Below are 26,405 nucleotides of genomic sequence, written 5' to 3' on the forward strand. Positions count from 1 at the left end.
AGGAGGCGAGGAGGGAGAGGCGACGGGGGGGAGGAAGGGGGAGGGGAGAGGGAACCACGGGGCACACCGGAGGCCCACCCACCCCGAACCGCGCCGCCGGGCACGGAGCAGCGGACCGCGCCGGGACGGCACCGCCCCGGGCACCAGGGGAAGCACCCCAACACCGCACCCCACAGGGGGCCCAGGGAGCGGCCAAGACGCAACCGCCACCGAGCAGACAACGGGGGGGGGGGGGGGGGGGGGGGGGGGGGGGCAGAACCACCCCCGCCCGACCACAGGGGACGGCGTCAAGAAAATTGACTAATTAGCATGCAGTAACACCAAGTGTTGATGCTTAGTGCCCACTAGAAATAGATCTTAAGGAGTTATTGAGTATAGTGTCGTATAGTGTGGTATGCTCGAGCCCACTAGCAGCAACTAGGTTCCTGACTATATAAAAATAAAAACAATCAGATACAAAATACCAAATACAGGAGCAGCGAAAACAGAAGTTGTAACGATGTGGTGGCTCTCGTTAACAGGCAGAATCTTGGCAGGATTAAGTTGCCAAATTGAGATTAAAATATTCTATGTACATAGACCATATTTGTTTAAATCTTGATACTTGATTTTTATTTAAGGCAGAGATTTTTTCCATTGAGATATAATTTATTAGTAAGTTTAACCAGTGGTCGATATTTAGAGATTGTTTATTTTTCCAATTGACAAGGATTATTTTTTTAGCAATAGTAAGGGCTATAAATATAGATTGAGATTGTTTACATGGTCGCTCAGTTATTGTTAAGTCACCTAGTAAACACAGTCTTGGAGATAAAGGAAGCCTACAGTTTAATATATCAGCGAGCTTTTCCAAGATTTTAGTCCAGAAATGCAGCACTGGAGTACATGACCATAAAGCATGAAGATAAGTATCGGCAGTGTTTTGTGAGCACTGGAGACAAATGTCGGAGTCAGAGAGTCCCATTTTTTTCATCATATATTGTGTAATATATGTTCTATGAAGTATCTTATATTGGATAAGTTGCAAATTTGTCTGTTTGGTCATTTTAAATACATTTTCACAGATTTGGGTCCAAAAGTCTGGTTCCGGAACTATAGACAAGTCTTTTTCCCATTTTAAAGTCGGTAAATACGTTTTATTTGTGTATAAAAATAACTTATATATTTTTGATATTTTCTTTATTGTTGTTGGAGAAAGCTTTATAATATCTTTAGCTAAGACAGGCAGTTGGAGCGTATCTTGAAGTGTTGGGATTTGTTTCTTAACCATATTTTTAACTTGCAGATAATGTAAGAAATTTCCCTTTTTTATTTCATATTTCTGGACCAAGTTTGTATATGATATAAACTTATTATCTGAGAAAAGATGATGAAGGTGTGTAATTCCTTTCTGCTCCCATAGGCTTAAATGGAACGACTGATTATTAAGTTGAAAGTCGGGGTTATGCCAAATGGGAGAGAGCCCACAGGGCGCCAATTGGGAGTTTGTAATTTCTAATGCCTTCCACCAGGCAGTCAGGGTGGCGGCTATCATTGGGTTTTTAAAACAATTATGTCGTCTTATTGATTTTGTAATAAAGAGTAAATCTGACAGTCTAAGATTATTACAATCCTTCTGCTCCAATTCCAACCAACAGTTAGTATCTCTGTTGGGTTGTGTCCATAGCACAAGATATTGTAGTTGATTAGCTAGATAATAGTACATAAAGTTTGGTGCCTCTAAACCTCCTTTAGATTTACTTTCCTGAAGAGTAGATAGACTAATTTTGGCTTTTTTTTTATTCCAATAGAATTTTATGATAGCAGAGTCCAGCGATTGGAACCAGTTAGACGTAGGTTTAAATGGAATCATTGAAAATAAATAATTAATCTTTGGTAAAACTTTCATTTTTATAGTAGCTATCCGTCCTATTAAAGAGATCGGAAGATTATTCCAGCGTTCCAGGTCACTACGGATACTATCCAATAATGGTGAAAAATTTAAAGAAGTTAATTCAGTTAACTTAGGTGAAATTTTAACACCTAAGTATTTTAAATTACCTGTAGGAAAGGAGTAGTGTGGATCCTGACTTGTAGGATTCCATGAATTTTCTGTAATAGGTAATAATGTTGATTTTGTCCAGTTAATAGAGTAATCTGATAAGTGAGAGAATTTAGTTATTAATTTAAATGCTTCCCCTAGCGAAATAGCAGGTTCTTCTAAATAGAGTAATATATCATCGGCATATAGATTAATTTTATGTTCTATTGTCCCGGAGTGGATTCCTTGGATCCGTCTATCCTGACGTATAGCTAATGCAAGCGGCTCAATAAATATAGCAAATAATAAAGGAGAAATTGGGCACCCTTGTCTTGTTCCCCTTTGTAAAGTAAAACTCTGTGATGTAATCCCATTAGTAGTAACTGTAGCTTTAGGAGAATCATATAATATTGAGACCCATTGAATGAATGACTCCCCGAAGCCGAATTTATTTAAGACAGCAAAGAGGAAGGACCAGTTAACTTTATCGAATGCTTTTTCTGCATCCAGCGAAATAACAACTGCCTTTTTATCATGCCGCTGTGACATACTAATCAAGTTAAAGAGTCTCCTAATATTATTAGTAGAATGACGACCTTTAATAAAACCTGTTTGATCACTATGAATAATTGTCGAGATTACCGTCTCTAATCGAGATGCCAAGGCCTTAGCGATAATTTTAATATCGGTATTAATTAGTGATATCGGTCGGTAACTTGACGGGAGGGTAGGGTCTTTTTCTGGCTTTAATAAAAGTTTAATTGCTGCTATATTCATATCTTGACGTATATCACCTTTACTTTTAATTTCAGTTACTACTCTTAGAAATAATGGAGCAAACATTAACCAGAAATGTTTAAAAAATATAGCCGGAAAGCCGTCTGGACCAGGTGCTCTGCCATTAGGCATACTGTCTAAAGCACGATACAACTCATCTATAGTAAGCGGGGTATCGAGAATATCTTTATGTTCAATAGATAACTGAGGTATATTTAAGCTGTTTAGGAATTCCTCAATATATTCAGGGTTAGGTCTATTAATTTCTGTGTATAGATTTCGATAATAGTTATAAAAAATATGGTTAATTTCTTCTGGTGATTGTGTGCATTCACCATTTATATCTTTAATAGCCGTTATAAGAGATTTTTCCCGATTCCGTTGAAGTTGATTTGCCAGGAATTTACCTGATTTATTATTATGTTCAAAATTATTATATCTCAACTGTTGTATTATAAACTCTGTCTTTTTAGATAACATGTTATCTAACTGTATTTTTATATTCTGTAGTTCTATCCATATTTGATTATTTGGGTTTAATACATATTCATCCGTTAGTTGTTTAATTTTATCTTCCAGGTATTTTTCTAATTTTTGATCCTGTTTCTTTTTATAAGTTGAATATGATATAATTTTCCCTCTAATTACCGCTTTCCCTGCTTCCCAGAGAAGAGATGGAGATATATTTGGAGAGTCATTTATTTCCAAAAAATCTGCCCACTCCCTTCTAATAATTTTATCAAACTCTACGTCTTTCAGTAATGAGATGTTAAAACGCCATATCGGGGGAGGTTTAAAGGTAGAGTCAATTTGTAGAGTGAGGGAGACTGGTGCATGATCACTTATAATTATAGAATGTATTTTTATAGCAGTTTTATCAACAATAGAATTATTTGTAAGGAAAAAATCAATTCTTGAGAATGATCGGTGCACAGCAGAGAAGAAAGTAAATTCCTTCTTAGTTGGGTTTTGAAGTCTCCAGCCATCGCTGAGGCCAAAATCCTCCATATACTCATCTATTACTTTAGCGGATCGTAATCGCCTTGTATATATCGTATTATTAGAACGATCTATTAACGGGTTCAAGACCGTGTTAAAATCACCTCCAATAATAATAGTAGAATTTGTTGCTAAATCGAGTAACCGAGAGAAAAATTCATGGAAAAAATCAGGGTCATCATTATTTGGGGCATATAAATTACCAATTGTATATACTTTATTAAATATAGTTACCTGGATAATAATATATCGGCCCTCTAAATCTGTTACTATATTATTTAGAGTAAAGAATAAATTCTTATGTATAAGTATAGAGACACCTCTTTGTCTACTATTATAGGAGGCAGAGTAAACTTGACTAAAATTTTTATCTATAAATAATTTTTCTTCTGATTTTTGTAAGTGGGTTTCTTGTAGGAGACAAATATCTGCCTTAAATTTTGAGAGATGGTCTAAAATTTTTATTCTTTTTGCCTGGGAGCGAGCGCCACACACATTCCAGGAGACCAGAGCTAATTTCTGCATACAAGCAATATAGACTCAGTCTTATGTATACATCTATATAAGCTGCTTATTAATATTAACATGCAGCTCCAGGGCACTTTGACGTCCATTCCAGTCGACAGCAGAGGGCGGTACAGGACAAAACGCCAGTGATCAAGATGAATAGAAGAATCTGCTTAATTCTTACTCAGTGAATCATGTTTAGACTAGTGGGTGCCTTGAGTTACCCCTTTAAAACATTTCCTGTCCATTTTGGCAATGCTACAAAAGTCCTACTCATCTACTACTTGGGTCAAAACGTAATTGGATGAAGCCAAACTTACTCCCTCATGTTTGCACTTGGTGGAGCGTAGGGCAGGAAGAGGAGGTGATGAGGAAGGAGCGCCCGCAGGCCTGCTGACCTACATCCAGGCTGAGCGGGGACGATATTAGCGCAGCAATTAAAGGAGATGACAGCCGTCAGGCAGGCGGGGAAGGCGCGCCGTCTTCTCTCGAGTGTAATAGCTATTGATTTTTGGCACAAGCAAAACAACACGGCCTCCAGACAGAAAGGAGAAGCAAAAGAAAGGGAGCATACAGGTGAGTTGTAAGGGGAGGCGTTCCCCCAGGCTCTGTGCCGGGATGCTCCCAATTCGCTCCAGAGATCACAGGACAAACTTGTAGCTTGGGAAAAAAATAGTTTGGAAAGTAAGGAAAAGATGTTTTTTTTTTAGGTGTACTTTTTAGAAATTGCGAACACAGTGATAAAATTCCGCGATTTCCAGCTGGTGTGGGGTGCCGTGCGTAGAAAGCGAGGCACCCACCGGTGTAAGAACGCACTTTACGACTGCCTATAGTGCTCGTTACCACATCTGTGTTCTTTGCATCCATAAAACTGCACACGTTTTCTCTATTAACAATGCTTACATGCGCTTTGGGGCACAGGAATTAGCCGAATCCTTTATGGATCATCCCGATGTGAAATGGCTGAGACTTCATATGGAAAATGTGTGCTTTGTTTTGAAGAATGCAAACACTGACTGGTCAAGCATGTGGAAATTGCTGTAAAACATCTCGGGAGGTACGTGTATGTGTGTGCAGATGGCCATTAACGTCCAATGGTTAAAAAAAATGTAAACCTCTTTTTGGTGGCCAGATGTCCTCCTTTTTCACTTTTGGGCTCTCTACACAAAACACACAACAAAGTTCTGTTTTTAAATTATGTGGAATTTCATGAATGTGTCAAACTGGGAATTTTAAATAATGGTAATTTCAAAATAATAATAAATGATGACCAATGGGGACCAACGGAAAGTAATTCACCCGATTTCATCTGGTTAACTCTTTAAGCGCCAATCACGGAATTTGTCGTCAAATATGTTTCTCATGGGAGTGGCTGGAGAAAAAATCTTAAGCAGCTCTAGTTTGATCATTAAGCTGGGAAAGTAAAAAGCATAATAATATTAATAACAACAATAATAACAACTATGTCCAGCAGAGGACAGCATTGGGTCTCATTTGGATGAGATAACTGTCTCAATTGAAAGCAGAAACCAAAGAACATGGCGGTTCTCTGGAACTTCACAGTTACAAGCAGCTTGTGATTGATCAAAGTGTTTGTCACGTTAAACAGACTACAAAAGAGTCATAAAAGAGATAAAAGATGACTACAATTATTTCAATTTATGATGACAATAAATGATGACATAATGGGTGGCCAGAGTGTCCTCTTTTCCAACATTAGTCAATTTACCGGTATGTGGCCTTCGAGAAATTCTCTTGATTTACAATTGTCAAATCTCAAGTGACCAGAATTCCTCTTATTCCCTTTTTTTTTTTTACTGCAGACAAATTATTCCCTTCCTTCACAATTGACTGTCATGTCCCCGTACACGTCAACCATTACAGCCGCTCCACTGACAAGACATCATAATACATCAAACCACAATTGCTGATTCTCCCGATTCTCCTATTAAACGGGAGCAGGAAACAACAAGGTCACACAAACGATTACCCGCTAAGATGACATCACCTGCGACAGCTCGAGTCCAAGGGCTTGAAAATAAATACCTGCTAAAGACCCTCAACAACCTCTGGGGATGAAGACACCCGGTATGAAAATCGATAGCAAGTCCAAAGTCTTAAATAAGACTGCTGACACGCCGGACACGCGAGATGAGAAAATGATTTTGGGGGACTTGGAGTGCTTGGCGCGACACCAACAACAACAGATGAGTACAACTTAGCGTCAGAATATTTCTCACCTTTGAAGAGAACCTTGGATGTGAAAAAAATAAAAACAAAGAGACGTCGGGCGTTTCATATTTGTGGCAGCGGCTTTCAAGCCCAAACAAACCGCAACTGAGAAGGGAAAAAAAAAAGGTTTTAAAAAGACTCGCTGGTGTTCAGTGAAAGACCAGCTGGCTCTTTTCTTCTAATGAAGTCGTTATGAATGCGAGAGGCGTTATGTCGCCTTGTTGATTTAAGCCGTGCGGCTTGAATTCGGCTCAAAGCCACCAAAAACAAAACAAAACAATAAAAACGGTCTTTTAGTGGGGAAATCTCGGACAAAGCAGTGTTTTACATTCTCACGCTACACTACAAACATAAAAATGTTTGCTTACTTCAGTCAATAAGCTACTTAGCATATAGAATTTAGTCAAAACCAGTTGGCAGCATTACATAACTACACAAAATGAAGCTAGTTGCTAAATATTGATGCTAAAAAGACGATGATAATGATACTTGGCATATAGCATTTTGACAAAAAACAGCGGGATTAAACAACCACACAGAATGACGCTAGATGCTAACTATTGATGTTATTGCAATAAAGGCTTTGTTCATTTTCACTCACGTGATTCGTATTTGTTTGTCCGCCATGCTGTCGGGAGGATAAGCTAGGCTTGAAACGGGAACGCTAGCAGAACAACTCATGTTTGTTTTTCTTTCTTTGTTTTATTTCTGTATTACCCAAATCAGCTCAAACATCTCTTACAGCCCTAACTGTGCGCAAAAAAAATCCACAACGCTTTCACTTATTGGCGTACAATAGTTTACCTCTTGGCTTACTTTCACAGAAACAACATTGACTTTGCCTAGACTTAGCCTCAAGGCTAGCATTTAGCATGGTGGAAGTCTGCTGCCATTCCAGTAATCACACAATATTAATTTCTGATATATGTTTAATTCAAAACCACAGCAGAAATTGACCAATATCCCATGTTAGATATGTATATTATATATCTGTGTCACTTAAAAGTACAGAATTAGAAAATGTAGATACTGTATGTACAACATGTAACGTTTGCCGAGATTGCAAAACGTTAAAACTTAGCTTCAACAAAGGGTTCGAAACAAACACTGACACATGGTGTACAATACAAGTACAGTATTGGTGTTATTTTATAATTTAAAAAAAAAAAAAAATAGTATAAATATTTTTTGTAGACCAAAATTGCTTCAGTTCTGGCACATACAGGAACATTTTCCTTGTTTTTCCTGCATTCTTACATAACCGTACGTTGCTGGCCTTTCATTGACATCTTGACGTAAAAAAGTATGAGAATATTTTTCAAGGGAAGGTAGATTCCCGGTGAATTGGCGCAAATAATTGAAGGCAGTCAAAAAAGTAAAATTTCATGTAAGTGATACGAGGCGGTCATTTGTCAAGTCTGAAGAAGTAAGCCTCATAAAGCAGAGCGGGTTCACGACAGGATAGCGAGGCAAAGCGTGACATCACTTTTTCCTAATTTTCCAGATTTCCCTCAAAACACAGAGCCAGCGGTTGTGGTCCACAGTAGCTGAATAAATTCACCTGGCTCAGACATAGTGAGGAAGACGAGCTTTGTAATCTATGCCAGATGCATTGCAGTCACTTGCTGCTGCTCTTGTCCGCAAACTCCAGCCTGGATACCTTCAAGCGCCGTCGTAAATCATCCGTGATGCCAAGCACGCTGCAAAAAGCGGCCATTTGCGCGCATTATTAGCCTCAGCGGCCTGGATCTGTTGTTCGGACCCCCTGCTGCGCACCAGTGTGTGTCCGCCTCTTACAATTCCACGCTTAAGCACGCAACTCCCCCTTCTCCCACCCTCATCGCATCGCACATCTTAATTTCAGCAGCAGGGAAGATAATTGATGAGGGGGGCTCATGTGAGAAAAAACTGACCTTCCACACACCTCGCGATGATAGCACACCTTGCAGAAAGTTCAAGGGTCACCTCATTACCACAACCCCCAAACCCCCTACGTCGGCCATATCTACAATTGTGCTGTGTCAGCAGGTTAGGAAGGGTATTTTCTTGCTCACTCACCTGGAAATTTATTAGGTACCCACGCAATGTCTAACGTGATCTCACACAAAGACCCATTTATAATTTATAATATTTCAGTCACCCTTTGAAGCAAAAAAAAAATAAAAATACAATCAGCTTTCTGTATAAATGCAGTGCAGTGAAAAACCACAATGTTGCGCATTATGCATTATTAATGCATTACTATGCATTAATAATAATCACCCTTATATTACTTAACAGGGCAGTATGAGGCATTTTTGTAGTGCATAGTACAAATACACAGTTATTACATGTTAATACATTAACAATGCATTCGGCCATCATTAATGCATTATTACACATTAATAACACATTCAATTAAATCTGCTTCCCATATTATACAATTTGTAATATGGGGTATTTGGTGCATTGTGAAGCGGTGGAGAAGTATTAGTTAAAATATAATTATTCATTTGTTGGTTGTTTATCTCATCACGATTGTTTCATTGACTTACAGTAAATAATACAATAGTAAACAGTAGTAAATATTTCTCTAGAAACTAAAAAGTAAAAAAATAAATAAATAAATAAATAAATAAATAAATAAATAAAAATCACTCAAATGATTATCGGTACATTTTATTCTTTAAAAACATGTAAAAAAAATAAATTATAAATAAATTCCAAAGATGTTTTTTTTTTTGCTAGAATGAAGTGTGATTCTCTTTTTTAAAAAAATATTTAAAATTTCTACAAAAAACTTTTTTTTTCCCCTTTAAAAATAGATTCTTCTAGAAAAAAATTTTAAAACCACTTCAGACGTCATTGAAGAGTTTTAGCACGTCATTTTTAATGTCATTGCAGTCTTGATTATATTAACATTGTACCTACGTAAAATAATAAAAAAATTGAAAGTAAAATTATCTACCATTTTTACTGAAATAACATGTTTTAATCTTACTTTGACACATTTGAAAATTTATTTCACTCCCCCCTCTCTATTTTTTAATCCTCATCTAAAACTGAGCAGGCCCATCTTTTTGTTTTAAAAATCAAATTATCATCCCTTGAGCACAAAAGTTTTGCTGCGCAGCGGCTGCCGCCATGCTGCTCCCGACTGTAAATTGTAATTTACTGCACGGCTCAGCAGGACGGACGAAGGCCGCGTTTCCCATGGTGCCTTGCAGTCTTTCATCCGCGGCGCGCCTTTGTGCGGCGGTCTCTGCGTGCGACCGGCGGAGGCGCTTTTCCTCGCGGCGGAGGCTTGTCATCCGTCATTACATGAGGTAAGCGGCGAGAATGATGAGGCCTGACAGCCGCGCGTCGCCGTCTGGGGTCTGCGAGTAAACAGCGCGCGCCGCGGTGATCATGACCGTTACGTTCCAAGGTGTGCTGTAAAAGAAACGGATCGGGTCTGTCAACGCCGCTGCCGCCGAGTCGTTTTGAACCTTTTGGGGTTCTGACATACTGTTTTTATCTCCATTTTATCTGAGGGCAGAAGACAATTCGAGAATGTATGATGCAGTTTGTAAGGGCAAGAGCGTCAACTAGAACTAGGGACTCGTGTGATTTAGTCTTGGTTGCATCAATCTTTGATCAGATAGTGCACTATAAACAACTGAATTCTTGTTTAGATGCAAGACAAGCTTTCAAAGTGTGAGAGCGTAAAAACTTGCGAGTGCTAGAGTGACGAATAGAACCTATTCTTAAACCCCATATACCATACCTGTACCAAAATTAACAGAATTCTCCCTTAGTTTGAGGACAATCCCGAGGATGGGTAAATGTGTGACGGCTCGAGCGCTGACGAGAACCAATTCTTGCTCAAATTTAAGAGAATCATCATTGAAACGCGTGACAGCTTGAGCGGGAACGAGAACTCACCTCAGCTACATTGACTACATTTTAAGTCTGATATTGATCAAATTCATACAGTTGTTGTTCAGATCTGACTTAAGATACATCAACAATTTTGGATTAGACATGGTATCAACATAAAAATGTAATTATTCCTTAGATACAAGACCAATTGCTAAAAGAGAACAATTGGCTTTGAGTGCCCGAGTGACGACTAGAAATATGCACTGGTCCAGAATCAGCTACATTGACCATTTGCCACAAGATATCATTCCAAAAATGAACAGAATCCTTGCGCATAAACAACATAATAGGCAAATTACTGATTGCTCGAGTGCCGACTAGAACCATACACTTACGTGACCTTAAAGCTCCGTTTTGGCTCAGATGTACAAAAACTAGGAGAATGATTGCTTAAATGCAAGACAATAACTGAAAGTATGTGGATGGCACCATTTGTGAACGCCAGAGTGCCGAATAGAAACATCCACTTGTGTTCTTACTTACTTAACCTCAGCAACATCCAACCAACTTGGAACAGAACAGAAAATCCTGCATAGATAGGAAATCCATTTGTGTGTGTGTGTTAGAACGCTGACGAGAACCACACATTTGAAATTTTTAAAAGGCGATCCCCGACATGGTTCGGCGCCGCAGTGAGCCTGTTGGCATGAGGTGCACGCACCAAAGCAATAAATCTGGACGAACCAACCACAGGAAAACAAAGAGAGACTCATTTCACAGGAAGTCAAGCGGAATAAATGGCGCCATCTATCTATGTAATTCCCCCTTTTCCCACTGGAGTAGAACACAGATCTGAATAAATGATCACAGGATCAAAAGCAGTACGTGACGGCGTGGGTGAAAATGGATTTACTACCCCTTACAAACTGATTTACGACGCTTAAAAGAAATTTGGAATTGCAAGCGTCGACTAGAACTCACTTGACCTTAAATATCGGTTACATTGACCTTCTTGTTTCAAGTATCATTGCCAAATCAACAGCATTGCTGCTTCGATGCAAGACGATCCCTGAAAGTTATAGGATGCTACAATGTGAGTGCTGGAACGCTGACTAGAAACAAGGAATAATGTCTGTGATGTGGTCATATCGTTCCATAAGCAAGACAAACGTTTGAAGACAGTAAAATGTATGTGTCTGTGTCCTTGAGTGTCGACTAGAACCAAGCACTCACTTGACCGTAGACGCTAGGTAAATTGACCAAATATAAATCCAAATCAACATCATTGTTGCTTGGATGTAAGTCAATAATCCTTGAATGTCTGAGGATGGTAAACATTTTGGAATCTAGAGCATCGAATTGAACTCACTTGACCTCAGATACGGCCATCATAGTGTGTCAGACATTGCTTCAAAACTAACAGAATTATTGGTGAAAGGCAAGACAACAACCCCTGAAAATTTGAGGATGGGAAATTGTGTGTGCTCGAGTGCCGACTAGAACAATGTAGTATGTACTCACTTGACCTTAACTCATTCACTGCCTTTGACAAGTATACTTGTCAATTGTATTTTTTAGAGCGGTGCTAAATGGGGGCGAATCTGAGCATGCTCCACTGTAAATATCAAACTTGGAAACAACTTTACTGATGCCCAACCACCGGTAGATGACATCATTTCCCCATTTTATAGGAAATAAACACAGTTTCAGAGTCCATGGGAGAAATGGCTGTATTTTGGCAAACCTACATTTTTCTGCTGTCAATTATAAAAGAACGGGACGGGACAAAAAGTAGGGAGTCTATTCTGTTATTTGGTAGATTCGGTTTATATATAATTATTGAATGTAATATCACGTGAGTATTGGAAATGTAAAAATTTTCTATAATGACTGGCAGTGAATGAGTTTTAAACACGAGATATTTTGACCATATTGTGACAAATATCATTCCCAAATCAACATAGCATTTACTTGGCTGTAAAACGATAATTCCTAAAAGTTTGGGGACGGTAACATTTTGTGAGTACTAGAGCGTCGAATAGAACTCACTTGACTTTAAACCTCAGCTACATTCATCATGTTATCATGTTAGATATTGTTTTAAAATTAGCAGAATGTATGCTGAAATGCAAAAAAACAATCTTGGAAAGTTTTTTTGGATGATAAACTTTGTGTGCTCAAGTGCCGACGAGAACCATGTACTCGTTTGACCATAAACCTCAGAAACCTCAACCACCATGAGACGTGCTATATGAAAATCATTATGATTTTTGCTTAGATTTGAGACAAATCTGTAAAACTTTGAACATGGTAACATTAGGTGCCTGAGTGCCGACTACAACCCTGCACTTGCCTTACTGTAGGCCATTATGATCATTAGAATCATTCAAGAAAAAAAATATTTCTTTCTTAAATGTAAGAAAGAAACTAAATCCCTTAAAAGGGATATTTTACTTATTTAGCCATTTTTGGCATTAATATTTTGCCTATAATAAATTTGATATTTTCATTATTTTTCATGTACAATTAGTACCTTTAAAAACACATTTTGCAACTTGCTGTCGACTGAAAATGACATCACAAGGGCTCAGGTAACCAATCACAGCTCAGCTTGTGAATGTCACATGACCAAACCTAGAAACCAGGTGAGCTGTGATTGGTTACCTGAGCCCTTGTGATGTCATTTTCAGTCGACAGCAAGTTGCAAAATGTGTTTTAAAGGTACTAATTGTACGTAAAAAATAATGAAAGTATCAAATTAATTACAGACAAAATATTAACTTTTTATTGCTATAATGGGCTAAATAAGTGCAGTATTCCTTTAATTTAAGAATGGTTACATTTCTTACTGTTCGAGTGCCGACTAGAACTAAACTTGACCACAACCTTCCTGTGAGGATTGTCTATGGAAAGTTGTAAATTGTAATATAAATGCCATCAAATCCATTTAATTTTATTTATTTATTTATTTATTTTTAAAGTATCCATCTAACCGCTGTTGTATGTAGCTTTAGCATCATTAGCATTAACCGCTCTATCGTGTCTTACCGTCAGTCTCTGGTGGATGACAGGGATGCTCATCACAGAGAAATTACATCCGGCGTGTATTTCCGTCGCACACCTGCGGAAACAACAAAACTTTATGACTTGACGATGTTAACGATGACAAATCCAAACTCATCCCGCTATCCCTGTGAGTGTTGGCCTCCAAATGATGACAACGAGGCACCTCTGCTGAAATGAAAAAGAATCTGCATCTGGAGATGTATTAGCGCGATGGCGACAATCTGGAGACCAGATGAACGACTCTGCCGGGACTGGCGGAAGCTATCAATAAAGCCGGCATGAACGTCCTGAACATTAGCGTGCCGCGTCGGGTAATTCGGCGGTGGGAGAAAGGTCAACCGGAGACGTGTGGGTGCACAAGTCGGAAAAGCTCTCAGGGATTGGACACCAACGTAAAAAGGAGTAAGAGATATTAAACTAGATGGAATAAGCAGAGCCACGACGACAAAGGTTCCTTTGTGGAGTTTAGAGGCGGTCGCAACGTAGCGTAGATGGACAAGATGGTATCAATGAAGGACTGTAAAAAACATTGATTTTAATAAGATGGGTAATCAGAGTAAAAATGACACTGCCGTGTTGAAAACATGGCATTAAAGGCAAGTCAAGAAAATGGATTCACCCATTTTAATCCATCACAAGGGGCGGCCATTTTGCCACTTGCTGTTGACCAAAAATGGCATCACAGTACTTACTCAGGGCTCAGTGGCAAAATGGTCGCCCAGTGAGATGGATAAAAACGGGTGAATTTGGCTGCTTAATTCATATTCCACAAACCCATTATGAATTACAATACTGAAAACATATTATGATGTAAAACTGGGGCAGGCAACTGCCCTAAAAAAACGACTTTTTTTTTTTTTCTAGAGGGAAAAAAAAAGCCTTCCACAATTGAGTTTTTTTGTAAAAATTAAATAAAAAAATCAAGTGATTCAGTTTTAATATTATCAAATGTTCAAATTTCCTAGGAAAAACGTGGGCAAAATGGCGAACCAGGAAAAAAAAACAAGAAAAAAAAAAGTTTAAAAAAAATTATATATTGATTTTTTGAAAAAAAAAAATAGATAAAAAAATAAATAAAATAAAAACAAAAAAACAAGAAAAAAAAAAAAAAAAAAAAAAAAAAATCTGTCGGTGCCAGTTCACAAGTATGCAGGGGTTGACTAGTTTGAAGTTGTAATGTCACCATTCACCACTAGATGGCAGAAATTGCTTAGTTATGCTGACACTACAATGTGAGTAGGTCTAATAACTTTGCAACTTTTTTTCCCCCAATGTGGGATCACCATAGTACCGGAATAATATTAAAATTTTGAGTGAGTTGATTTTTGTGAAGAAAAAAAAATACACAAAATGAACTCTTGCAAGTTCATTGTTGTGCAAGGGACTGGGGGGAGGGGGAATCAAAGTATGTGGCTATTTTGGTGTTTCCTTCAAACCTTTTGTTGTTGCGTTACAATAGTGATTATTTATATAACCAAGAAATGTATTATGGAAAATGAAATGTATTAGCAGGACACATTTTACACATATGCACGTATTTTGTCCATATTTAAAATGGCATTTTTGTCAGCATCTGATTATGAAATGTGCGGTCACCTCCAGCATTTAAGTAAAAACATGAGAGCACTGTAATGTCACAGTGTAAAAACACAGCATAACGCTGCAAAACTACAATAGTGCGGTGCAGAAACGCGTCATTGTTGCGTCAAAACGACGTTTTGGTGTAAAAACAAGACACGCTGGTGTAAACGTGACACTTGGCTGTTTCAGAGTGCAAGTGGGAGCTCCCTCTGCTCGTCTCCAGGCTTGCCGGGATCACGAGCAAATTCCACATTCAGCCCCGAGAAGATCCTGAATAAAGCATCACTCGCCGCACACACATCTTACTCCTCGCTTAAGACTGACAATCCACACTTTTTTTTTTTTTTTCTATTTCTACACCTACGCGCGGATAAAAACACAGACTCAAGTGTTCTCTCATGGGGTTTTTCTGGGAAAAATAGGCAAATAAGAAGCATTCGGCAGCCCCAGTTTGACAGCGTGGAAAAAAAAAAAAAATCAGGGTGGAATTTTTTTTTTTTTTTAAGTGTTGTAAGAGTGTTGGAACGCCAGGATCTGCAGCTGCCCGAATATCGGCGGTGACAGTTTCTCGGCAAAAACTTCTCCAAGTGTTAAAAGTGGAAGACTTAATAATAAGAGTGTGGAGGACGGATGGCGGCTTTCAGGATGAAGTCGTATTTCTCTCGACTGGGTTGTGATGATTGTGCAGGAAAAAAAAAGGACAAAAGTGCCTCCTGGCAAAATCCAACCCGAGGGGATCGTGGCAGGCTGGAAGAATACGGCTTCATTCCAAAAAGTAAAAAAGAAGGGGGAGAAAAAGGAACTTGTTGCAAAAAGGACCTGAGAAATTATGAATTATTAAATGCAGGATCCATGCACTAGAACTGTCAAGATCAGTTTTCATGATTTTCCAGCAACTATGTATCTGGAGATATATATTAGGGGTGTTAAAAAAAAATCGATTCGGCAATATATCGCAATACTAACGTCTTATCATCATTGCCTTTTTTTTTGTTTGTTTTTGTGTGTGTGTGTGTGAGAATCGATTTTTAAACTTCCATTTTTAATGGAAAAATATTCAACAAAACGTCTGACTTCGGGTTAGGATACACACCTTGAGCATGGAAGAATGTTATATGAACGGCACATTAAGCCTTAATATTTTATTTTAATGCTGTTCAAACATGAAACAGATTACAACCTCTATAAGACTGAAATTTCAGATAAATAAATCATACATTTTCATATAAATCTTACACTCTACAAGCTTACTGATTAGTATTTTCTAAATTTGAATGAAAAAAAAAATCGCAACAATCAACTTATAAATTCGTATCGGGTTTAATCGGTATCGAATCGAATCGTGACCTGTGAATCGTGATACGAATCGAATCGTCAGGTACTAGGCAATTCACACCCCTAATATATATACTGTACTTTCTATCATAATATATGGCTGGCATCATCATAAAAGATGTGTTTTCATGCAATGACCTAATATAGAATCCCTTTGTAGAAATAAGTGAGTGAAGAAATCAAATGGTAGCAATAATAACTAGAGCTGCAAGCAGCTTATAAAGGGCCCTCACAGCCCTGGCCACATACTGGCACATAAAGTTTTGTTTGTTTTTGTACATCTTTAGACCCTCAAAAATGTGATTTAATCAGTGTAACAATAATAGCGGAATAGAATAATTTCACTGTTTATTTCAGCAAGAAAATACCAAGAATCATTCTTACAACTGTGTGGCATTAAAGTAAAAAATTATAAGACTAACCTGCCAGCAGTCCAGACCTGTCTTCAATTGAAAATGTGTGGCACGTTATGAAATGGAAACCCAAAACTGTTGAGCAACTCAAGCTGAAGGCATCAAAATGACTGAATATTTGCCAAAAAAAAAAAAAAAAAAAAAAAAAAAAAAAAGACAATAAAGTTGATCAGTTTAAACATGAAATATCTTGTCTTTGTAGTTTGTAGATTTAAAGATCATTCTGTTTATATAACTTCCCTACTTCATTGGAATTGGTGTTTTTGAATGTGTTATATTTACACAATAAAACAGCGAGAGGCATCACTGGTAATCAGGGAGACCAAAATCTTATCGAGCGGCAGAATTAAGAAGCCTGGGGAAAAAGAAAAAAACAAAACAAGTGTAGCCACCATGAAATGAGAGCTGCATCCCCATTAAGTGCGGGCATCATTAACAACCTCATTGACTTCTCCCTATAGATGTATATTTTGTCTCCTCTATGCACGATAAACAAAACCTCAAGTAACAAAGTCAGTTAAGTAACTTTAGCAGCTTGGACGGCCTTGCAGGGGAGCCATAAATCATCCGCGTAATGTTACATCGACCCTAGCCGCCGCCCGACGGAGAAATATACTGCGAAAAAAAAGTCGGGTTTTAATCAGTGGAGGGCAATTAAGGTCTCGGTGATGCCAATGCGGACGCGCCCCTTTAAAATGTTTCTCCTCCTGTCAGGCGCGGAGATCCGATATCCGCCCCGGACATGTCGTAAAATGAGTGACCACATCTGGACGTGAGTCACGGTCACTTTATCATCGTGTGTGTGCGTGTGTTTAAAAAATGAACGAGCCCTAACCCTTCACAACTTTCCTTATCGACGTTTAGCTAGGAGTGGCTGAGTAATGAGCGATAAAGACGGGAGACGCGATTAAGTAACCGTTGTGTTTTTGCAATTTAGCGTCATCCATCCGTCTAGGACAGTGTTGCCCAACCTTTATTGAGCCAAAGCACTTCTCACGGCACACCAGCTTACAAAAATGTCTGCCGTTTAACAGCTTTTTGACGGATCTTTCAAGAACCACACAACATTGTATTCTGTGACATTTAAAACACCAAGCCTTACATAAAAAGAATAAAACCGCTTAGCGGGGGGAGTTTGTTTGTACCTTTTTACATTTTTTATTTTATTTTTTTTAGTAATCAGCACTTACTTCACCATGAGTTGATTTCACCAAAAATACCAGTTTCTAACCAAAAAGTAGCAAAAACAAGATTTTGTGAAAAGAAACAAAAACATTTCCAACACCCAAAAGTTAAGCAACTACGTACTAAAGTTTGTCAACTTTGTTATATTGTATTTAACAGGTTTTACGTTTTACTAAATGCTTATACTTTTCACTTTTTTATGACTACTTAAAATTTTTATTATATGGAATAATTTTCCCACTTTTACTTAATAACTTTGGAATTAGTGTACATTTTCACTTGTAATATTTACTTTTATTTCACTTAATATTTGTGTCATTTTATTTAATATTGTTTCCATTTTTTGGTCATTAAACTTCTACATTAGTATTTAATTTTCAAAAGGCTGTTAATTCTTAAATATATACTTAAGTTTTATGTAAATGCTATAACATTTTTTACTTTTTTTAAAATTATACTTAGTACCATATGGAAAAAATTTTAATATATAAATGTGTAATAATGTTCCTACTTTTACTTAACGTTGGAATTAGTGTACATTTTCACTTGTAATATTTATTTTTATTTCACTTAATATTTGTGTCATTTTATTTAATATTGTTTCCATTTTTTGGTCATTAAACTTGTATTTAATTTTCAAAAGGCTGTTAATTCTTAAATATATACTTAGGTTTTATGTAAATGTTATAACATTTTTTACTTTTTTAAATTATACTTAATACCATATGGGAAAAAAATTAATATATAAATATGTAATAATATTTAATATTGTTTCCATTTTTTGGTCATTAAACTTCTACATTTGTATTTAATTTTCAAAAGTCTATTAATTCTTAAATATATACTTAAGTTTCATGTATTAACACTAACATTATTTACTTTTTTAAATTTTACTTAACACATGGGAAAAAAAATATATAAATGTGTAACTGGGATTGAATATCTGGATTCTGAAGACATGAAGAAAAAATTCCTGGCATTGAATGACTTTTTTTTTAAGTATTAAGTAAAAACTATAAACATAAGCAAATTTTTATATTGTATTTATTACAATTAAGTTGTACCCTTTACCTAATTTTTTGGTGCTCTATAAATGTATTATTATTATTATTAAATGTGGCTTCCCCGTGGTTAGTTGCAGCTATCCAACAGTACATGAAAAGCGGCTCAGCTTCAAAATGCGTATGCATAGATAAATGTTATTAATCCCATAAGGTAAAAATAAGATTAAATCACCGTTATAAACAAGTTACGAGTGTGGTTTTCATTTCGGGTTATCATCTCATTTGGCTGCCTTAAATCATTTGTCTGCGGCGAAGGAATAAACATGTAAAAGCTTCTCTGGGCAACACATCTCATTTGCATTTGCGGCTCTTGACTTAAGAGGATACATAAATCATATTTGCGCCAAGGTGTGCGTGCGCATTTCTAATCGCGTCTTATTTACAACCCGTTTGCCTTCGTCATGAAATATTGGCCGAGGCCCAGCCGAGCCGGCGCGCGCTCGGCGGTTGATGAATTAATGCTGGCGCTGGATTTTTGCCTGCGTAAATACCTGCAGCACAAAAGCGTTGGGGGTCATTAATTGTCCTTAGTGATTACTTCAAGTAGCGTCTGGCTGCTAATGACAAATCCAAACACGCTCTTCCTGAACCATCGCCTTCATTAGGACAAGAGATACGAGGCTAGCTCAAGTGACAAGCATATGGCAGCCGAGCAGTCGACGGCTAGCACGAGAAGCTTACGACTTTTTTTTTCCCCACTGCTGCTTTTTGTCAGACACAAAATGTGCGGCGAAAAGGCAAAGAAAAATGAAGAGGAAGAATAAATAAATAAATCGCAGTATCATGTTAATCATCTGTTGTCTAGTTTAAATCAAAATGGCCGACTTCCTGTTAAGTTCGAGGCACTGGTTCTTGAGAATTTTTCCATCATGACTGGGTCATGCCAGGGTTAAGTTTGGGTCATGACCGTGAGGTAAAGTGTCTGTTTTGGACTGACGTAATCGGCGTCTAGTTTCAAATGGTTTTAAGCTATGTGATGTCATGAGCTATGTGATGTCAATAATCTTTTTCTGGTCAACAGCCAATCAGATAATTCCATGTCAGTCCTGTTACCCACAAGTCTAAGAGTGTCACAAAAACCCAAAGAAATAGTTGAGAAGATGCTAGCATGGAAGGACAATGCAATTGAGTCTCCCATCTGTCTAGTACATCTGCTTTCAAATGAATTTGAACTAGGGGTGGGTGATATGGTAAAAATGTTATATCACGATTCTTTACAAATAAATTCACAATCTCGATTTTGTCACGATTCTTTTTTTTGTTTTTTAACATATTTTTAGACTAATCTTCACATTTCTGAACATTTTTGTAAAACCCTACATAACCCTATAAAACCCTACAAGGAAAAAAAAAAAGCCAACTAAGCTTTCTGAACAAGTTTCAATTGAAATGGTGAAATTATAGCAGCTGTGGTGGATATTCTCCCAGACTACAGGAGGCAATGAAGAGTCCCAACGGTGTATGAACAGCACTAGTTAACACCACAATAGAAGTTGAACATGTTTTTTCCTCAATAAACTATCAACAAAAAAAAACAGTTTGTAATGAGTTAGCAAAGCAAATTCTCGTAGGTGCGCGTGGGCAATGTGGACGTGTCGCGGCACGGGGGGAGTTGCGTACCCGTCGGCTGTCGGGTAAGGTTCCGAGGTGGCCAGGCCGCGCTAGCACCAGCGGGGGGGGCATCCCCGCGTCGGCCGCGGCTCCAGGCCGAGGAGGGGAGCGCAAACCGAGCCGGCCGGCCTGGCCGCCTCCCCGTGGCTCCGGGCCGCAGCATCCGGGCGGTCGGAGCTCCCGCGAGCATCCAACTCATCCACGACCGCGCACGCCCTCAGCCTCGTGTTTGTGTAAGTGAAGGGAGAAAGAAGAGAAAAAAAAAAAAAAAAAGACCACACAGATGCATCAAGCATAAACCAAGCTTGAGCCCGCATAAAGTTGAACTGTATAGAATGTGCCACAGACGATCTTGCCGATCTGTCAGCTTTATGAGATCAACACATTAAAGTTCTTAACCATCTAATATATCGCCCACCCCTAATTTCAACCAATTCCTTACTAGAAGTTCAAAATAAAAGTATAAGCACAGGAATTTGTCTGAAATACTAAAACAGCTGGCTTTCGGTTCAATTTCAAGTATACGTTCTTCAGATTTTTTTTTTTTTCGTGCGTCCTTTTTGTGCCGTTTGGTGAATCTAGTGTCCATGGGCTGAGTTTTTAAAATGATTTTTTGAAACACTTCAGGGCAAATGTGGGCAAACAGCGAGTCCAGCTTTAGAACCACTTGACCACCATGCTGCCCTACCACGAATCCGAGATCCCGACATTCCATTACAGCGGACCTCTATTGAAGGTTACCTCAATTATTAAAATTTGCGATGAATTATTACAATGAGACATCCGTGTCGTTCTGCAGGCACGCTGCATTTTTTAAAACCTCGAGTAGCGCTTAAATAGTGCATGACACGCGGCGCAAAGTTGAAATAATCGCGCGAGGTTGCGTCCCCGCACCGCCGAGCAGATCGACGGGTTTTCCCAAAGCGTGTGCGGCCATCCCGCTGTGTCATCATATGAGGCTAACAGGCTTAAGTGGCCCCCCCACTGAGACTCTCAAGACCCGGTCCCCTCACCAGCCACCCTCTCTGATGACGCCTGACAAGCTTGGGCCTCAAAGCGGGCGCTCGCCCCCGAGTGTTCCCAAACAAACCGTGTGAAGCTTGAGTAGGCATTGAGGAGATGATAATGGCTTTAAACAGGCACTGGAGGAGAAATTCTGCAAAACGTTAATAATACATGTATTTAAGTGTATTCCAAGGACGCTTACACTAACTTATTGTTTCACCATTTTGAATTGGAATGAAATATTTCCAACTATTAACTCAAATAAGATTGAGATGACAATCAAATTTCATGTCTCTGATTAAAAATTCAGGGCCTGAATTTTCAAACTCAACTTTAACTCGTTCACTACTGTGGACGTTTATAGTCGGAAACTGGAACATAATCATTCACTGCCAACAACAAATGTACTCGTCAAGTATGTTTTTCCACTACGTATAAAAGGGTCTCGTCTCATTAGGTGTGTAGAATAAATTTAAGTTAAGCAGTGTACAAAATAGGGCTGAACAATTTTGAAAAACAATCTATTTGAGATGTTTTTCCCCCTTAGTATTGTGATTGTTATCTAAAGGGATACTTTACTCATTGAGCCATTTTCAGCAGTAAAAAGTTAAAGGAATACCTCACTTATTTAGCGCATTATAGCAATAAAAATTTTATATTTTGTCTATAATTAAGTTGATACTTTCATTATTTTTCACGTACAATTAGTACCTTTAAAAACACATTTTGCAACTTGCTGTCGACTGAAAATGACATCACAAGGGCTCAGGTAACCAATCACAGCTCACTTGTTTTCTAGGTTTGGTCATGTGACATTCACAAGCTGAGCTGTAATAGTTTTAAAAAGTACTTTTTCAACTTGCTGTCGACTGATGATGACATCACCTGTGCTGAGGAAGTAGGTAACGACCAATCAGGGCTCAGTTTGCTGACCAACCCCAGAAAAAAAAAAAAAAAGATGAACCATGATTGGTCATTACCTACTTCCTCAGCACAGGTGATGTCATCATCAGTCGACAGCAACAGGAAAAAAAAAAAAATAGTTTTTAAAGGTATCAATTGTATATGAAAAATATAAAAATATTGAAGTTATCAAATTAATTCTAAACAAAATATAAACTTTTAACTGCTAAAAAATTTTCATTGAGTCAAGTATCCCTTTAATCTGCGACTATTTTTTCTGGTCCTTCTTCCCGTGTTTTTTTTTTTTTGTCTGCTTTTTAGGTTAGTTTTAGGCTGTTAAACTGTTTCTTTAATTACTTCAATTAGAGTTGTTAACTTACTAAACACTATATAAATAAAGAAAGAAAATATACTTAAATTAAAAAAAAGCCTACCAACTGACCCAAATGGATCATGTTTTTTCCCCAAATTTTCAGCCTTTGCGATTTAAATCTTGCATTCTACCACATTGCGATGTCTAGTGCAAAACACTTAAATGAATCAACCTGAACGTTCCCATAACCCCCCCACCCAAAACAAAACACAAAAAAAAAAGAAAAAAAAGAAACAAAAACACACCATCCTCCTGCTTCTTAAAGGCTTTCATCAAGTTATTAGCAGGCGGCTCACGTCACAGCCAACCCGAGCCACTTCCATCCGACGCGCGAATCAACACGGGCCGGCATCGGACAATAGAGGTGTGCAAAATTTCCGATTCTTAGATTATTCACGATTCGGCCGTGCAACAATCGAGAACGATTCACAAATGTCCAAATTCCGATTATATAAATATGCCAAGGGAAGCGAAACGAGCGAAAAGTACGCGGAACTGAAACGCAGTAGCGCGCGCGGTCTTCGGGACGCTTTTTGGGACGGACCAAGAGTACACATCCACAACTCACGCCTCGAGATTCAAAACAACAACAAGCATGGCTGAGCTGACCAACCCACCTCTTCGTGAGATCAGACCTGCTCCGAAAAGGCAAACAACTTGAGGCGGAAGTATCAGCTAGCTGGCTGCAGTGCGTCGGTTAGCGTTCGACAGGGCGCCGCGCAGTGATACGAACGAACGAACAGAAAAGTAGTGGCTGGCGGTAATGGCGTCTGACTTTATTCAGAAAAGAGTATTGTGGTGGAAATGTATCACGCTTTTGAAAACAAATAGTTTTTAGAAGAAAAACGCTTTATTTCCGAGACCCCAGCCAGCTTGCTGGACTATTTTCCTCTCGTCCAACGCCGAAGTCAGCGCTGATCGCACACACGGGAGGTGAGGATCAAATTGAGATTCATGTTAAAAAAGCCGAACGATCCCATTAATGTTTACACGTTCATGTTTACACAAGTTAAAAAGCAGAAAAGCACTTGAGGTTTTTTTTTTTTTTGTACCTCTGAGAAACTTTAATGTTTACATGTTCATCTTTACACAACTTAAAAAGCAGGAAAGCACTTTTTTTTTAAGGCATTTGTATTGAAGTAGTAGTTCACATTGTCTTTCATTTATACCTCAGTGCACTTTTGAGTGGATAAAAATAATATATTTTTGCTCAATGCTATGTTTTATTCTGTTGAATATACTTAAAAGCTGTTGTTACAGAATGAGGACTTGAGTATTTTATTTACTGTTTTGAACTGTTAACTTGATACTGAAATAGTAGTTTATTTAGGCCTGAGAGGACTTTTGTACTATTTTTGTAACTAATGTACGAAACATTAAAAGCGCCAAAATACATTGTTTTTTTTCTGCTGCCTGGGGGGAAATCAATAATCGTTTTATAATCGAATCGTCGCCTCTGAATCGTAATCGCAATCGAATCGTGAGGTGCCCCAAGATTCCCACCTCTATCGGACAACGCGTCGTAAAGCGATCAGCGCATGGAGCAATTAGGCTAAGTGCAGGCAGCCGCTAAGTTGCTGGCTAAAAAGGCGCGCACGTCGTTTTTTTTTTTCCCCCTGACATTTCACTCAAGCCATCGCCACTTCAGCAGCATTAAAAAAAAAAAAGAAAAGAAAAAAAAAAAGGCTAATGCTAATGAAGTACTTAATCTTTCTTTTACTTTGTTGAATTGCTTTTTTAGACTCTTGTTTGTGCAAAATCAATCGTTTCAATCATTAAGGAAATGGATCCAATCACAAAAGGACTAATATTGAAGTATGGCACTTAACGTATTTCTCCCGCTTAAGTGCAGTAAGACATGACGCCCTTCACGACTCAAGAGGCGCCGAGTGAGGAAAATCACACGCATAATTTGCCTTCATTATGCAGCAATGACTTCATTTTTAAATCTATTTTTCTATAATATGCAGCGTATTAATTTTATCGGATTATTTCACTTCTTTGTGACATTTCATATACTTCTTTTTTACTATACTATAGTAACATAAAAAAGGAGAAATACATGCTTCAGATTTGAGAAAGAAAATTTAAAAAACAAAAAAATGAATACGGTAAAAATCTGTCCACATTTGCTGCTACATCACTGATGCAAACATGATCACTGTGAGAACACATAAAATAAAATAACATAAAATAACACACATGGTCCATCTCACACCGCCTCCGTGTTCTACAAGCCACGCTGGCACCGCTTCACTTCTTTTATTTTATTTTTTTAAACCACAGCACATAACCTGAGGCCAAACCAGCGGCGACAATGCAAGAACACGCATTAAGTTTCAGCACCACGTCCCGCTAATTTTTTACTAACCGATTCAGCATGCCCAGAAATGGAGCACTCAAAACAGCCGTTGGTCAAATCAACGGAGTGCACACTTATTATAATGAGGAAGAAAAATGTAAATACATTTATTTTACATTGTAAAGATGTATGTCGCAGTAATCTGGTATAGGGATGCAAGATATTGGAAAAACGTGATATGCGATATAGTTGCTGAACATAGCGATATTGATATTATTGCGAATAACGTAACTAAAGAAATTACATTTTTATTATCGAATGAAATAATTACATTTTTTTCCATGCGGTTTAATCGTTTTCCATGTATAGCTAGCTACTCTTAGTCTGTACCTTAAATTGCAAGCTACTGTCTACTTTGTTTTTGTTTTTTTGTGCTTACAAGTTAAAAAAAGAAAAGATTTCACACACAATTGTACAATTTACATTCTGGGGGTCTTCCAATGAAACTTTAAATGTCAAAAATGGTTAATACTGTACTTTAATTTCCACTGAAACAAATTGTAGCGCTACTGTTAGCTAACAGGTTACTTCCTGGTTTGTAAAACAAGAGGATTTAAATGGACGAGATACGTTTTCAGGAGTATTGGGGCAGTCCCATATTTACTCAAACTGTAAAAGTACAAAATAAATTCCAGGCATGAACACAAGCAGAACTAAAGTACAGTATTAGCTTTTGTCTGTCCATATGTTTGCTAGCAGGCTAGTTCCTGGTTCATTTAGAATGGCAAGATGACACAATTTACATTCTGTAGCAGGAGGAAGCTTCCATTGTTGGTCAAAGAACAAGCAAAAAGTAAATTGGAAAAAAAGTATTTGTTCGTAATTGCTTACTATTTACTTCCTTATTCATAAAACAATGAAGGTAAATGGCTGACACTATTCCATTCGCGGTTTAGGGTAGTTTCATTGCAACTTAAACCACAAAAATATTAAATACACAACACGAATAGAAACAAGACTAAATTACAGGCCATGTTTATCCATATTTAAGTCTACTTAAACTTCCTGGTTGGGAAAAAAAATGATGAAAGGGATGGAACTCTAGAGGATGTATCTTAGTCTGTACTATTAGCACTTTGGGGTACGAGTCTTCCATTGCTACTTAAGCCAGTGTTTTTCAACACTGGTCCTT

At 37.9% G+C, this 26,405-nt stretch overlaps 1 protein-coding gene across 1 annotated transcript in view; it reads right to left on the reverse strand.

The window, feature by feature from the left end:
• The window catches only part of klhl29 (kelch like family member 29), a 240,283-nt gene that overhangs the window by 211,612 nt on the left and 2,266 nt on the right, over positions 1-26,405 (reverse strand). The window contains exon 2 of the mRNA XM_077509773.1: positions 13,424-13,496. The gene's annotated coding sequence lies outside the window, so the exon portion shown is untranslated. The remainder of the gene's footprint in view (positions 1-13,423; positions 13,497-26,405) is intronic.

Source organism: Festucalex cinctus, chromosome 21, assembly GCF_051991245.1.
Source record: "Festucalex cinctus isolate MCC-2025b chromosome 21, RoL_Fcin_1.0, whole genome shotgun sequence".
Lineage (NCBI taxonomy): Eukaryota > Metazoa > Chordata > Actinopteri > Syngnathiformes > Syngnathidae > Festucalex > Festucalex cinctus.